The sequence below is a fragment of the Quercus suber genome, unplaced genomic scaffold, assembly GCF_002906115.3.
Source record: "Quercus suber isolate HL8 unplaced genomic scaffold, Cork oak 2.0 scaffold_158, whole genome shotgun sequence".
Classification (NCBI taxonomy): Eukaryota; Viridiplantae; Streptophyta; class Magnoliopsida; order Fagales; family Fagaceae; genus Quercus; species Quercus suber.
This window is the reverse complement of record NW_027069619.1, coordinates 1,101,053-1,118,730: the sequence shown is the minus strand read 5'-3', so window position 1 is coordinate 1,118,730 and position 17,678 is coordinate 1,101,053.

Genomic DNA, 17,678 nt, shown 5'->3' with positions numbered 1-17,678 from the left:
ATATATTTGAGTACTGAGTAATTTTGTTATCATTACTTTTCATATCTCTCCCTCCCACATAAACATTTGGGGTTTGCTTTTACATTGTTTTTTTTTTTATTTTTTTTTTTATTTTTTTATTTTTTAGCTTAGTTGTTTACTAACCCAGATGCAACTGTTAACACCCCATTTTGAAACCCGCATTTAATCTCACATGGAGGGTAAAAGGGTAATTTCACCTTGGGAATATGCATCTTGATTCTAGTCACTAAATCCTTAATCTCATTTCACCAAAATGATCTTGATATTGTAACGATCAAATTGAGTGGTCATAAGCCTTAATCGGATCATCAGATTAAAAGTTATTATCAAATTAAGTTTTAATGGCTAAGATGCACTATCACAAATTGAATCCGACTATATGTGATTATAAACAATTGATTCCAATTGGTTATAATTATAATCAATTTGAGATTAATAATGTGTCATAATTTGATTTGTTAGGACTACATTTTATGGTGAGGTTGCATACACCTAATTAATTAGATAGTTAAATATTAATTATTCAATGAGTAATTTGTGCAATCATATTTTAATTAGAGTAAATTTGGAACCAATTAAGTCTAAAATGGAAGTGATTAGAGTCATTTAATGTTAATTGGGAGCTAATTTAGGGATCTATTAATGTTAATTGTGTTAAAACAATTTTCTAACAAATGACATCTGCTCACCATTTCATCGATATCTCTCATAATATTTTGAATCTATGAATGAGGTTAATTTTCCCAGAAATTAGACATCTGGAGCTTCAATTTGAGTACAAGAACAAGACAATTCCGATCAAAATTTAGTCAAATATGATTTTTCGAAGTTGGCTCTACAAGTTGTTACAGCAACTACGAGAAAACTGAATTTTGACTTGCTCCTCACTCCCATCAATCTCTCCATTTAATACACCAGATTTTCCTCAAGATTAAACTGAGGTCTAGGTTCATGATTCTTTGTTAACCCTCATTAAATGGCCTTCCATTCATATTTCCTTCACCACTATTATATAAACCCTCACTCTCCTTCGTTCCAAAGCACACAATAACTCCCTCTCTTGAATTGTAGGAAGTTGAGTAGTCTTGTCATATCTTGATCTTCTTGAGACTTAAGGTATTGAGTGAGACTCACTCTTCCTTTCCCAACTCTTCTTTTCCTCCACCCTTATGACTTCCTTCAAGAGTCTTCTCCTCCACCATATGAATCTTGCATGAAGGTATAATTCCTTTCTCTAATTTTTTTTTGTGTTGCCATGATGAAAGTTTAAGATTGAAGCATGATAAATTCCTTTGAATATGTTTGAATGTTTTTAAATGTTCTTAATTGTTCTTACATGTTCTTTACATGTTCTTGGTTGTTTATCACATGTTCATGCATAACACTAGTTTCGATCTTAAATCCACATCAAAAACATGAAAAATATGTTTGTTTAATAATTCTTTTAAATTCTTGAATCTAGGATATCACCATCCACAGACATTCACTAGAATTTATTTTTCAATCTAAATGAAATGCTTAATAAATTGAATTAGGATTTATCACATGCACACACTTCAAATTCAACATGCAAATTGATTGATAACATATTAGATGATGTGATATGAATGTTGGCCCCCATAGTCTAGAAGACTAGTTTCATCTGGCAAGGTGGGTGCCTAACACCTTCCCACCTTGTAACATAGCCTCTGAGCTTAGATCAAAGGTTAGTAGATCGAATATTTATCCATGTAATTTTCAATTTTTAAATTGTAACTAGAAAACAAAGTCATGTATTTTATTTTAGATTGTATCTAGGACCAAAGCCATGTAATTTCCTATAATCAATGTAAATTCAATTGCAAATTATTAAAATAAGGAATTTTTTTAAAAATTTTTTTATTTATCCCAATAATTAAATAAGTGGTAACTCCATTGTAAAACCCTTAATCTAAAGAGGAAAATATAACTAGTCGAACCTCCATTTTGAGAGACAATAACGCGACTCTACCAATTCACGTGGGTTTGGCCCAATATCATAAAAAGTGGGCCGGGGGCGCAGTCTCTCACAATGGCGACTCCATTGGGGATATTGAGGGCTAAGCTTCAATTAGACTATGGTGGTCAACTATGTCATTGTTTGTTTATTGCTTTTTTCCATATAATATGTCTAATATGTCATTATTTTGCATGTCATGCATCATTTGTTTGAATGAAATTTATTTTATTTGTGTGCTAGCCCAGAAGCCTGGTAGTATTAGCTGTGGATTGTGGTCTTTCTGAGACTCACATACCCAACGGTGAACCTCCCACCCACCATAATAAGGATCATCATGGTTATGCCATGGTGGTTCATAAGGACAAATTGTACCGTTCGGACCAACGTAGCGTTCCTGGTGTCACAAGTTGGGAGGTACAACGTCCTAGCTTGTGGGGACCTTTAACATACCTTCTACCCATGTTGTAATGACCCATAGAGCCTACTTTTAGGTTGGTCCATGTAAATTGCATTTCATTACGCATGTGTTTGGCCGTTGTTTGGACCATGATAAGCTCAAGTCCAAAGCTTGGGCCTATCATAATTGTTTGAACCATGTATGCTATAAATGAACTTAAGCCCAAAAGCCTATGATTGAACTCTACTTGATATGAAAGCCCAAATTTGTTTCTTGAATGAGTCTAATCCCAACACTTGAGCCCATCGAAGGTGTATAGACATGAATAATATCAAAGGCCAAAAGCTCACAAGATGCATGCCTTTCAAGTGTAAGCCCAAGCCATTTCAAGCAAATACCAAAGATCATAATCAAAGTTCAAGCCTTCCATGTGCAAGCCCAAGCCATTTCATCATAATCAAGGTTCAAGCATCCTAAATGGACCAAGAAGAAGCAAGTGGCCCAATTTTGCCTCACTCCAAATTTGGTTTTCAAGATCATGGTTAAGCTTAAAGTTTGTTTGTTTATTCCATGTTTCTATATTTCTTTGAATTCTAAAAATCCATGTACCCTTTGATGTACTTTGTTCATGTATATATTTAAAAAAAAAATTAAAAAAAAAAATCAGGATTCCCAAATCTTTCCCAAAAAAAAAAAAAAATGAGAAAGTTTTTGGACTAAGGGCATTGGGCCTTTGAGTCATTAAAAAAAAAAAAAAAAAAAAATCTTTGAACTAGGTCCATTGAAATTCCTAGTGACTTTTTCAAAAAGACCCAACTTTTTTTTCTCTTTCAAGATTAAAAGAAGAAGAAGAAGAAGAAGAAGAAGAAGAAGAAGAAGTCTCATTTTCAAAATGGTACATGAGGATCCCTCGGACAAAACATTTTCTAAATCTTGATATTTAAAGGTTTGAGCAATCAACTTGTACCAAAGAATGATTAATTTCATTTGATCCATGTAAAGAAGAAATGGTCTTGAAAGGCAATCAAAAAGAATCCATCCATCAGAAAATCCCAAGAATCCATGCACTCGAACCAATTTTCAAAGATTTTTTGTTTCACAACATTAGAGCATTCATACTTTTTCTTTTAAGATGAATGTATTAAAAGAGCTTAAGTCAGTGTGCTTACAAGCAAGCATTACTAGGGATATGAAGCCATCTTTGGTTAAACAAGATTATTCCCTAATACCTAGAACGATCATTATCCATTGCTATCCCATTTGAGCCTTTAAACACTTAGCCTCTTTTTCGCATGAACCCACTAAAATCTAAACCTAGGGTGGGAAACCAAAGTATGCATGCTTTAATCTCATGTTGAGGAGGAATCAACCTTGTGCTTTGAAGCTAATTGATAAATCTATCCTAGAAGACATGAAAGACAAGTGGAGAATTCATTAGGCTAAAGACAAGAGATCATCAAAGAAAAATGAGGTTTCACACAATCGAGGAAAGAAAAATGAAATTCCATTAATTTAATAAATAAATAAAAAGTGTGCATTAAGTTTGAAGAGCCTAAAATTAATCATGCCAAGAGGAATACAAGATTCATCTACAAGAGAGTTCATCAAAAAAGGAAAAGATTCATCAAGCACAAAAGGTACAAGTGCATTGAAGCAAGAAAGAAGTCTAGAGAGCACATCAAAATGACTTAAGTTGAGAAAAACAAGGAAGGTGCAGGGTCCCCAAAAAGTTCATTCAATCAAGAGATGAAAGAAAAAAAAAAAGAAAAAAAAAAAAGCCTACTAGGCTGAAAACCCAAAAGGTCGATTTAGGCAAAAGTTAGAGCCAAAGAAATGAAGAAGAAGAAAAGAAAAAAATTGAAAGATCCTACCAAGTTGGAAACTTCAAGATGCAACTTAAAAAGAGAATAATTTTACAAGATGAAAGTCTAGAGATATGATTCAAGAGGAATGAGCATAAAAACGATTGTTGATACAAGTGACCAATGAAGACTAGTGAGAAGATGACAATGAAGAAATGAGAAAACTCTTCAAATACTTGATTTTTGAGTAATGCATACTTAAGGGAAGCATCATAGGGAATTTTGAGCCTTTTATATCTTTCATTTCATAACCCAAACCCAGCCTACATTACAACTCATGAGTAAAGACCTCCTTGAAGTGTTGCTAGTTGTAGGCACATCTTAAACTCTAATATTATTTTCTCTTGAATTAAAAAGGAAAAATACTTAAAATTTTCAAACCCCATTGGATGATATGTTGAAGGACAAAACTTCTCAAATTGTCAAATCCCTAAATGGCTCAAAAGAACTTTCAAACTTGGAGCACTCTCCTTGTTTGCACCTAATAATGTGATTCCTAAATATTATCACATTTTATTTCTTGATTGCCTTTGAAGACATAATCAGACAATGTTCAAAAGAAAGAAGCAAATTTTTTTACATGAGTTTAATGATCTTGATCCTTCATAATCAAAGAGATTTGTTGGGTTTTTAAACACTATGATTTTCTAAAATGATTGTTCAAAGGATCACATCTTGTTCCCAAAAAAAAAAAAGGAAATTTGTTTTTTTTTTTAAAAAAAAAAAAAAAAAACCCTTTCCAAAATCCAATTATCTTGAACTACGTCTTGACCTGATCCTCTATGAAATAAATACGTAGGTAGCCTCTCAAAAGCCCGGTTTCAATCACCCAAACAACTTTACGGCTAGAAGTCAAAAAAATGTGACAAAATTGTTTAGATGCTTGTTAGGAAAAACCCATTTGTTTTGCATCAAGCATGCTTAAACTTAGGGCATTGGCCTATTTATATTGTATACGAATGTGTCCTTTTCGCATGAAAGCATGTTTTCATTTGAGGCATCAATCCACTTTTTGCAATCATATCTACACTAATGGCAATGGCCAAAAATGTTTTCATGATAATTGGTTTCTAACAAGCTAGAGAAAGAAAGCCATTTTACAGGAACCAATGATGACAGACCATGATCTTCTTTCATGTTCCCCAATAGTCGCAAAATCAAATGAACTCAGCTTCAATCTAAGCATGGGATATGCCTCAGACTAGGGGCATTGGCTAAGTACTTCCAATTCATTTCAATGAATAAATCCATTGCTAAATTGAAATTATCTTTTTGCAAGAATTAAGCAAGGACTTAGCAATCAAGATCAACTTCTAGCCAAAGTTATTCTCATTCAAAGGATAGGTTTTCAACCAAAAAAAAAAAAAAAAATCATCATGAATAAATCTTCATCACTTTTACTCCATCTTTATCTTCATCTTTTTCAGTTTTTGATAATGAACAAATCTTCATATTTCAAAAAAAAGAAAAAAAAAATCTTCATTAAATTCTTCTTCAGGATCAAAAAGCTATGATCTTCTTCCATATTCTCCAGTGGTGCAATATCAAGTTAACTGTCTACCCTCAGCATTCATCGAAGCATGGAATATGTCCTAAACTAGGGGCATTTGCCAGGTATGCCAAATTCTTTTCAATGAATAACTATGTTACTAATTGAAAATATTTATTTTGCAAGTACTAGGGTAAAAGGCTCACACATATCGGCATGAATAATACCATCCAAAAAACCCTTGGTCCTCTAAAAACATGAGCCAAGATCCAAAAATCCTAAGTCCTTTGAAAACATGAGCCAGGATCTAGAACCTTTGGTCCTTTGAAAGCATGAGCCAAAGCCCAAAAAACCCTTGGTCCTCTAAAAACATGAGCCAAGATCCAAAAATCCTAGGTCATCTGAAAACATAAGCCAAGATCTAGAACCTTTAGTCCTCTGAAAACATGAGCCAAAGCCCAAAAAACCCTTGGTTCTTTGAAACCATGAGCCAAGATCCAAAAATCCTAGGTCCTTTGAAAACATGAGCTAGGATTCGGAACTTTTGGTCCTCTTAAAACATGAGCTGAAGCCCAAAAATCTTAGGTCCTCTAAAAACATGAGCTAAAGCCCAAAAAACCCTTGGTCCTCTGAAAACATGAGTTAAGATCCAAAAATCCTAGGTGATGCACACCAAGGAGCTGGACATGCTGATCATACAAGTGAAAATGGAGCTGAATTTGCACAGGACCCTTTGTCATTTTCTAGTGGCCCAATTACAAGACTTAGAGCCAAACGTTTCAAGGAAGCACTAAATGGGCTAGTCCAAGAGAAATGGGCTGATTTTAAAAAGACCAAGATGGGCTCAAATGATAATCAAGGCTTAGTCCATGTCATCAAAGAAATTGAAGAGGCTAATGCATGAACCAGCATGGTTTAACCATAAAAGGGTGTGAATTTGTTAATTTCCAAGGATATTAAATGGGAAGATGTCTTGGTATTGGATGGGCACATTAATTCTAGTCATTCAGCTGATTTTGACTACCTTTAGAAGTCCTAGACAACTAAAAAACGTGGGAACTTGATTAGATTAATGTTTGGTGTTGTTTTTGAAGTTGTAATTATGATTTTTACCTATTCTTGGAGGGTTGTTCCAAGTATAAATCTGGTAGTACAAATTTGAAAAGAAGACAGATTTGATTCAAAAAATTATTCTCCTTGTGAGTCTTGTGATCCTCTTGGTTCTTAAAAGAACTCTTGAACTTATCAAGTTAATCTTGTGGCATTCAAACAACCAAACTTATCACCTATGATTCTTGAGAGATTCTTAGGAATTCTTGGTGTGGCGTTTCAATTCTATCGTAGTCTTGGTTTTCATCTAGTTAGTGACGGGTCAAGGCTCAACAAATCTTCTCTACACGATCTTGGGGCTCCAAACCATCATTGTTATTGGGTTTCATCACAATTGTTGGTGAAGTTCATATCATTTTGGTATCAGAGCTTTGGTTCTAAGATAAGTTTGACTTTTTTTTTTTTTTTTTTTTTTTTTTAACTTTTATTCTATTACGTATTCCTTGCTCAAAAAAAAAAAAGAAAAGAAAAGGAAAAGAAGATTTCTTAGTACACGAAGAGGAAAATTTCCCAGTTATATCATTTTTCAGTACATAATTCCAGTAAGAAAATTTCTTCATTTCAATCTTGTTTCTCACCATTATTCAAGTTCTTGACCTTGTTGATGAGTTTTGGTTGTTTCTCATTTTGAATTGCTGCTAGTTTATTTTGAATTATTTTCTTGAAGTTCAATTAAGAACTAAAGAAGACACAAAAGAGTGAAAAAAAAGGCAAGAGTGTGTGAGACCATAAGAGGGTAAAAGCCATTTAGAGTGAAAACACGAGTGTGAGTGTAACAATTTTTGAGTGAAACACGTAAGGGAGTGCTTGTGAGGATTCTAACTTTGTTTTGCAGATTTTAAATATGTCCAATAATCAAGAAGAAGACATAACCGAAGGACTTTGACCACCAATGGATCAGACCCTCCAAATGCAAGCGATGCTAGGGGAGATGAGGTGTATGTTGAGGGCTGAATTAGAACCTATTCATGAGAGGTTGGATAGGGTAGAAGCGGGAACTCCTAGGGGCCAGCAACATGACAACCCCAATAGGTAGCAAGGTGGGCATGTTCCATGGTGGAATGTTGAGGAAGAGGCGGAGTCGGAGGAGGTTGATGGGCCATATGTGAACCGAGGTAGGTTTAAGCATGGGTATGGGAATAGAGAAGCAAGGATGGGTAGGCCTAGGAGGGATAATGATTTAGGAAACATAAAGATTAAAATTCCATCTTTTCAAGGTAAAAATGATCCTAAAGTTTATTTGGAGTGGGAAACTAAAATGGAGATGGTGTTTGATTGTCACAATTATTTGGAGATAAAGAAGGTTAAGTTGGCTGCAATTGAATTTACTGATTATGCCATTGTTTGGTGGGATCAATTATTGATTAATAGGAGGAGGAATAGAGAACCACCTGTGGACACTTGGAGGAGATGAAAATGCTTATGAGGAGGCGTTTTGTACCTAATCACTATTATAGGGGATTGTATCAAAAGTTGCAGAGGTTAACTCAAGGTTCCAAGAGTGTGGATGATAAATGCTCAAGGAGAGCTTGAGTCGGAGAATGAGGAAGAAGTAGATGAAGATGTCCACATGTCATCTTTGGAGGATGTCGATGATGAGCAAAATGCTGTGGTGGGAGATTTATTAGTAGGAAGGCGAGTTCTTAATGTGCAGGTTAAGGAGGAAGAAGGTAATTAAAGGGAAAACTTGTTTCATACTCGGTGCTTTGTAAGTAACAAAGTTTGTAGTGTCATTATTGATGGAGGGAGTTGCACAAATGTAGCCAGCACTTATTTGGTGGAAAAATTGGCCTTAACTACCTTGAAACATCCTCAACCTTACTGGCTTTAGTGGCTGAATGAATGTGGCGAAATCAAGGTGACAAGACAAGTGTTGGTGGCATTATCCATTAGCAAATATGAGGATGAGGTGCTATGTGATGTGATTCCCATGCATGCATGCCATTTATTGTTGGGAAGACCATGGCAGTATAATCGGAAGGTTACACATGATGGATTCACAAATAAGTATCCTTTCACTCTTAAAGGGCAACCTATTACTCTTGTGCCATTAACCCCAGAAAAGATAAAGGAGGACCAATTGAAGTAAAAAAAAAAAAAAAAAAAAAAAAAAAAAAAAGGAAAAAGAAAGGAAGGTTGAAATTGAAAAAAAAAGAGTTAAAAAAAAAAAAAAGGAGAGAAAAACAGTGATCAGAGTGAAAAGAAAGAGAGAGGGATTTGGCCATAATAAGAGCAAGAGAGGAAAAATTCAATTACATTGCAAAAAAAAGTGAGATCAAGAGAGCATTATTTTCACACCAGCCCCTTATTTCGTAGGTCCTTTGAAAACATGAGCCAAAGCCCAAAAAATCCCTGATCCTCTAAAAACATGAGCCAAGATCCAAAAATCCTAGGTCCTCTAAAAACATGAGCCAGGATCCTTGGTCCTCCATATTTTCTTGACCTTAGGTAAGCATGTCTTGTACTTATTCAAAAAAAAAAAAAATGCACGCATGAACTACATTTGGACCTAATCCTCCTGCTAAGAGGTACGTAGGCAATCTCCCTCGAGATTCGGTCAACATTTTGATCCACAACATGACCGTCAACATTTTTATCTACATGGATCACACATTCACTACGGTTAAATACTGAATGCAAAGTTAGCTGTCTCTTTCATACATTGACATTCGCTTTTCAAGCTCTGCCAATGAGGGGCATTTAGTTGACACCCTATTTTGCAACCTGCATTTAACCTCACATGGAGGGTAAAAGGTTACTTCCACCTTGAAAATATGCATCTTGATTCTGGTCACTAGATCCTTAAACTCATTTCACCAAAATGATCCTGATGTTGTAACAATCAAATTGACTAGTCATAAGTTCTAATCAGACCATCAGATTGAAAGTTATCATCAAATCAAGTTTTAATGGCTGAGATGCATTATCACAAATTGAGTTCGACTATATGTGATTACAAACAATTGATTCCAATTGGTTATAATTATAATCAATTTGAGATTAATGATGTGTCATAATTTGATTGGTTAGGACTACATTTTATGGCAAGGTTGCATATACCTAATTAATTAGATTGATAAACATTAATTATTCAAAGAGTAATTTGTGCAATTATCTTTGAATTAGGGTAAATTTAAAATTGATTAAGTCTGAAATGGGAATGATTGGAGCCATTTAATGTTAATTGGGAGCTAATTTGGGACCTATTAATGTTAATTGTGCTAAAACTATTTTTTAACAAATGACCTCTGCTCACTATTTCATTGATATCTCTTAGAATATTTTGAATCTATGAATCCGGTTAGTTTTCCCAGAAACTAGACATCTGGGGCTTCAATTTGAGCATAAGAATGAGTCAATTCCTATTAGAATTAAGTTAAATATTATTTTTCAAAGTTGGCTCTATAGACTATTACAGTAGTTACGGAAAAACCGAATTTTAGCTTGCTCCTCACTCCTACTAATCTCTCCATTTAATGCACTAGATTTTTCCAAAGGATAAAATGAGGTCTAGGTTCATGATTCTTTGTCAATCCTCATTAAATGACCTTCCATTCATATTTCTTCAACCACTACTATATAAACTCTCATCTCCTCTATTTCAAAAGACACAAAAACCCCCTCTCTTCTCCTCTCTTGAGTTCTAGGAAGTTGAGTAGTCTTGTCATATCTTAGTCTTCTTGAGACTCAAGGTATTAAGTGAGACTCACTCTTCCTCTCCTAACTCTTCTTTTCTTTCACCCTCAAGACCTCCTTCAAGAGTCTCCTCCTCCACCATATGGATCTTTCATGAAGATATAATCTCTTTCCCTAATTGTTTTTTATGTTGCCATGATGAGAGTTTAAAATTAAAGAATGATAATAATCATTTAAATTTTCTTGAATATGTTTGAATGTTCTTAATTGTTCTTATATGTTCTTCACATGTTCTTGGTTGTTCATCACATGTTCATGCATAATACTAGTTTCGATCTTAAATCCACATCAAAAACATGAAAAATATGTTTGTTTAATAATTTTTTTTAAATTCTTGAATCTAGGATATCACCATCCACACACATTCACTAGAATTTATTTTTCAATCAAAATGAAATGCTTAATAAATTGATTTAGGGTTTATCACATGCACACACTTCAAGTTCAACATGCAAATTGATTGATAACATATTGGATGATGTGATATAAATGTTGGCTACCATAGTCTAGAAGACCAGTTTCACCGGGCAAAATGGGTGCCTAATACCTTCCCACCTTGTAACATAGCCTCTGAACTTAGATCAAGGGTTGATAGACCAATGTTTATCCTTGTAATTTTAAATTTTTAGATTGTAAATAGGAAACAAAGCCATGTACTTTATCTTAGATTGTATCTAGGGCCAAAACTATGTAATTTTCTATGATCAATGTAAATTCAATTGCAAATTAATAAAATGAGGAATTTTTTAATTTTTGATTTTCTTATTTATCCTAATAATTAAATAAGTGGTGACTCTAATGTAAAACCCTTAATTTAAAGGAGAAAATATAACTAGTCAAACCTCCATTTTGAGAGGCAATAACACGACTCCACCCGTTCATGTGGGTTTGACCCAACATCTTAAAAAACAGGCCGAGGGCGCGGTCTACCACAACGACTTTACGCCAATTACTCAAAAATTTTTTTTTTTTTTTTGGGTATCAATATTTTGGATTCTTTTTGAGCTTTTTGTTATGTGCCGTCTCAAGGGAAAAAATAAGTGGGTTGGAGAGGGCTTGCTTTTGATTTTGATTTCTTGATGCTTTAACCAACTAGGTAATTCCTTAGCTTTAACCATTAGTTGGGTAGAAGAGAGAGACCAGTTGGAAAGAAAGATAAGAGAAACTCACCGTCACTGTCGTCACCTTCTTGGACCTGATTTAGAGTCGTCACCGATGGAGTTGAGGGCTGGGTTCGTGGCTTAATAGGTTTGGTTTAGGGATTTTGGGAATGTGAAATAGTGTGCTGAAATGGGTCGTACGGGTAATGGTTTTGTGTTTTGAGTTTGGGCAAAATAGCGCCATCTCAATCTGCTAGTGATTTAGCTTTCTTTGAAACAGTGTTGTATAGTTGATTTCGAACAAAACTTCAGAGTGCAAAATTCGACATCTCAATTGTCAGGGTGTAAAATCTAAGCAACCCCAAACTTTAGGTGTACTTTGCAATTTATTCAATAAAAATTAAGAAAATTAATATAAGATGTGCATTAAGTCAAATCTTCTAAAAAGTGGCGGCTCTAGGAATTTTTCCTAGGGAGGTTATTAAGAAACTTAAATTGAACAAAATTAAAAAAAAAAAAAAAAAAAAAAAAAAGTATACTTTATTATTTATACAAAATCATGTTGTACAATAGGGGAGAAAAAGAATGGTATTCTTCTAATCAAACAATGACCTTTTCTTTCTCTTTTGCGGCACTAGCCAAGCCTAGGGTAGCACGATTACATCGTAAAGGAATACTAATAAAAGAAAGAGAAAAATAAAATAACATATAAATATAAAAAATATAAAGTGTAGGGATCGGGTTTGAGCACTTCTACTGTTGAGAGAGTGGATTCAAGCCCAGTTAGCCCAGTACAATGAATTTGTAGAGAACGAGTGCAAAAACTAGACCCTAGCAAGTAGACAACACCCAATGTGGCATTCACCTCCATCGAAGGCTGGCAGACCAAGATTACCCTTCAAGGTGTGCCCTCAGAACCAGTCTGAGGAGCCTGACGGTGGTCTCCCTCTCTCCCGAAGGATTGTCCAGGGCCCAAAAAGCCCTCCTAGCTAATTTGTTTCCTCCCCTTTTATAGCCCTTTTTTTCACAACTTCTCTCTTCCACTTGTTGATCATCCATGCCTCTCTCTTCTGACCGCCCGTCCCATCAGCCGCTTTACCAGCTCTTATGTGAGTTGCAGCAACCAAGGCTGCCTTGTCTAGAGGTCAAATCTCCATTAGTGCGGCCAGGGGGTAGGTGAGCGCATTTAGTGTAGAGATGATAGCTTATCCTGGACTTACCCCTCCGCTTAGTGTTGGTCTTTGTTGGCCGAGGGCAGGGTCATCATCGGCAGTGTTCTTGGTAACTCAGACTTTCACACTTCATCCTCGGACGTTCCTTCCTCCTCGGCATGGGCCTTGGGCCGGATGTAATGTGGGCCGAGGTTGCCAAGTTCTCAGGCCCCACAATAACCCCTCAAAATCCTGCTACCCATATCCTTGGACGGGGAGGAGGGTTTTAATATCCTCGGGCCTTCATCATGACTCGCCCAGCCTCGGCCTACGTTAGCGTTGGAGTCTTTTCGCTTGCCCAATGTATGTTTCTGGCGCCTCAATATACGGTGCGCACTCGCATTAAATTCTGGTGGCTCTATGCTCCCCACGTCCAACAGTGTGATGGTAATCAGTCAGTGGGGATTTCCTGCCTTTATGGGCAGGAAACTCCGACCGGTTATCTTTGATTGAGGATATAAATACTTGTTTGAATCGCTTTGACTCCTTATTTTTGCATTCAAGAATTCTGGCGCACATACCTTGCATCCGGTCAAACCTCCAACCCATTCAGCGTCCCTTTCCTACATAAAAGGCCTGTCCGAGGAGCTTTTCCTTATTTTTGTAAGTCTTCTTCTCTCTAGCTCAAACTTCTTCCTTGACTCCTTTCCTTCCTTCGTGCTTTCTCGAGTCTTTTAATCATTGCTAGGAATGGGTAGATTTAAGAAATTAGTTGAGTCTAAAGAGGCGATGGAGAAATTTATCGCTGATTATAGGATACCCAGTAACATGGGCCTGAGGTATTGCGAGGAAGGGGACTGGTATATTATAAGGGAAAAGGGCGAGGTTGTGATTCCCATAATCGCCTTCTTAGAGGGGGGGTATGATAATCCCTATAGGCCCAGTGACGAGCAGCTATCTCAGGCATTTTCGGTTAGCTCCCACCCAGTGTGCCATCAATGTGTTTAGGGTATTGAGGTGCGTAGACGCCCTGAATGAGAAGATGGGGTTGAGGTTAACCCACAATGACGTGAATTGGTGCTATAACCTCCAGCTCTTGAAGGGCAAGTCGTACTACATGAAAAGGAGGGACGATAGGGTTTGGCTTATCCAGTACCTCCCTGAGTCCAGTAAGGGGTTAAATCAGGATTTTCTCATTGTGCCAGGGGAATGGCATGATGGTCTCCACTGCCTGATGGTAGAGGGAGAGCCAGGTAGGATACTCAGAGTAAGAGAGGGACTAGCCCCTCTTTTTTTTTTAAGCTCGTTTTGATCGGTTGATGACAAAAGCTTTTTTTTTTTTTTTTTTTTTTTTTTTTCTGCAGATCCGGACGCCTTCGAACATTGTTTTAACTTGGTCAACAAGGTGGATTCGGAAGCTGTTCTTAGGACGGAGATTTTCGTGAACGAGGGCGGCAATCAAGTTAGGGTTACTTACAAGATCCTCGGGTACGATCCGACCTAGAAGTCGTTCCCGGCCCTGAAGTACGTGATCAGGGCTTGTGATCCTCGGCTTTGACAAATCACTGTGGTGGAGCACGGGTTCTCATTTTCTGAAGGATCTTCCATTCCAGAGGGCGTCCCGTTGGTAGGTTCTTCCTCGTCCTATCAAGCTGCGGAGGTCGAGGGAGAGAGTTTGGAAAAGGAAGGAGAAGTAGTTGATCTGGTTCGTCCGAGGACGAATTTGGTGCATTCGGCCAAGCCTATCTGCCCAAGGATCCTTCTGGTGACTTGGGGGATCCCCATTTGCCTGAAGCCGATCTCCTGCCTCTAAGGGCTAGCATTCGGGCCAAGATGGGTTCCAAGAGGTAGCCCCGAACCAGTCTATTTGACTTGCTTGAGGGCAAGCCAGGGAAGGATGCGCCGAGGGAGTCACAGCCCAAGCCTCCTCCACCCGCACCCAAGCTTCCTCCTCCCCTACTTAAGCCTTTGCCTGCGCAGGCCAAGTCGTCCTCCACTCCGACAATCTCGGACCCCCAGCTCGAGTCCACTGACTTGAAGAGGAAGAGACCTTCCAAAGGCAAAGTCCTTGTGGACGCGGGGAGATCTCGTTCCTCCCAAGAGGAAGATGAAGTCTGCCGACCTTCTAAGCAACTGAGGACCGGTAGTCAGAGTAAGAGGAAAGAGGTTGTCTAGCGGTTCGAGCCCCAGGCTTGGCTGCCTGCTGCCATGCTTCATGGGAAGCCTTTGATGGACGATGCCACTCTCAAGGACTTCCGAGGGGGCAAGGGGGCTCTCGTAGCCGATGCCCTAAAGAGATCCCTCATTCTCCCCTTTGACATGGCCGAGCTGGGGGGCATGAGGAGGCAAGAAGTCGCCGGTAACCTTAAGAGGTACCTGGGGATGGTAAGATTTCTGTGACCTGTTCCCTTGTTTGAATTTTACTGCTCAGTCCCCAATTTACGGTGTACTTGCTTTGGTTGGCAGCCTATCCTAGCCACTTTTAGGTTGGACGAGGAGGCCGAAAGCCAGGGTAAAGCTTTGGGCCAGGAGCGCGACAAGTACTTGGATACCGTGAACACCCTTAAGAAATCTGAGGTCGATCTCAAGAAGGCAATGGAGGATTTGGAAGAGATGACAAGGGCCTGAGATAGAGCGGCATTTGACCTGGCCGGTGCTATAAAACAAGCTGAGGACCAGACAGGGCACTTGCGGGATGTTGAGGGTCAACTGTAGGCTGCCAAAGAGCGCATTGCCGACCTAAAGCAGGAGTTGGCCGAGGAAGTGGGGGCGAGAAGTGTTGCCGAGTATGCTAAGGACGAGGTCGTGAGGGCTAAAGAAGAGGCCGTGTTTGTGAGAATAGATGCTAAGCGCTCTCTAAAGCAAGCGGAGGAAGAGGCCTTTGCTAAGGGGGTGGCTAAGACCGAGGCTGCCTTTAAGGCTCAAGTGCTTGGAGTATGTAGGCACTACTACTCCCAGACTTAGAGTAAGGCTCTCAACCAAGTGGGGGTCGAGGCCTTATTCGAGCTTAGGAGGGTCGACAGGGTGTGTTACCCCCTCGCAATTCGCGAGCTTGTCCCCGTTGCTCCTGAGGCAGGCTTCGCCTTGCAAGTGACAGATGAAGGCCGGGCCAGTACTGCCGAGGACTCAACTTTAGCTGATAAGCCTGTTGAGGAGACCGAGCGCCATGGAACATTGGAGGGGGTAGGGACTGATAGCCAAGAAGCGCCCCAAGATGCGGTGATGCCTTCTGCTAAGTCCCAAGCTAAGCTTGCTGTCCCTCAGATCCCTCTTGCTAGGGGAGGGTCCTCTGAAGTAGCCCTTCTGAGCCAGGGTCCCGAGGCACCAATCGAAGCCCTCTGGAAGACTCCTCAGGACAAGCTGTCTACCGAGTTGGGGAATTAGGCCCTCTCGTCGGGCTATCCTAATCCCGCTTTCTTTTCATTTTTCCTTTTTGTCTTGGTAACATTGTAACGAAACTATTTTCTTGCGTAATATGTCCAATCGTTTGTTTTAGTTCTTCGAATGATGCTTCCTTTCACTTGTCGTATTTTAATGTTTTGCTTAATATCTTGGTTCTATCAAACGCTTTTGTTCTCCTGTAAGTAGCTAGTTTTCCCTTAGGTTTGAGTTTGAGGACCACGCAATACCTTGGTTCGGCTTAGCCCCCAAGTTTCCCTTGTAGTGGTTAGTTTCCCCATAGGCTTGAGTCCGAGGACCATGCAAGACCTTGGTTCTGCCTAACGCTTATGTTCTTCTATAAGTAACTAGTTTCCTCATAGGCTTGAGTCTTTAGACCATGCAAGACCTTGGTTCAGTCTAGTACCCAAGTATATTTGGGTGGTTAGTTTTCCCATAAGCTTGAGTCCAAGGACCATGCAACGCCTTGGTTCTGTCTAACGCTTATGTTCTTCTGTAAGTAACTAGTTTCCCCATAGACTTGAGTCCTTGGACCAAACAAGACCTTGGTTCAGCCTAGTACCCAGGTGTTCTTCTGTAAGTAACTAGTTTCACCGAAGGTTTGGGTCCAAGGACTGTGGAAGACCTTGGTTCAGTTTAGTACCCAGGTGTTCTTCTGCAAGTAACTAGTTTCACTAAAGGTTTGAGTCCTCAGACCGTGGGGTCCAAGTGGAAAACCTTGGTTCAGCCTAGTACCCAGGTGTTCTTCTGCAAGTAACTAGTTTCACCGAAGGTTTGGGTCCGAGGACCGTGGAAGACCTTGGTTCAGCCTAGTACCCAGGTGTTCTTCTGCTTGGAGTGAAGGAATTTGTCCCCCGCGCTAGGAAGTTTGCTTTTGGCATGATGACGGCCTCGGCCTTGCTTCACCGGAAGTGGGTTATTCCTCAGACCGAGCCCTTGACCTCGCACTGCCCTGGACAGGGGTGGCTTGAATTTCTATCCTCACGCGTGACAGTAGCCCCTCATTTGCTCCAAGTTTCTGCCTTCCTTAATCACGAGACGTCTCATGACTGTTTGCGTTCTACGCTTGACGCTTCGATGTGTGAGGCGCGCTCTCATTAACATCCTCGTGGATTAATGCAGATCTAGCAGTTGATGGCTTATTTGGAATTCGGTCAGGATTAATGTCGTTGATAATTCTTCTTTTGAATTTCGTGTGGACCAATTCCCACCAACCTTTTCCCTCTATATAAGGCTTTTCGGGGGAATCGTCCTTCCACACTCCACGAACCCTCTAGTTAAACAGGAAACATAGCCCTTCAGCCCTTTGAGCCTCTCCAATAACTTTGCCAGGATTGTGATTAGAGTTTGGAGGAATGGGATGGCTTTAGAGGTACGCATGCCAAAGGTCACCTCCTTCGATTGAGAGCCGTTGTGGTTGTAGTTTGTGTCAGACTTCTAGCGTGGCAAGGTTTGGGCGTCATCCTAATGGTGTC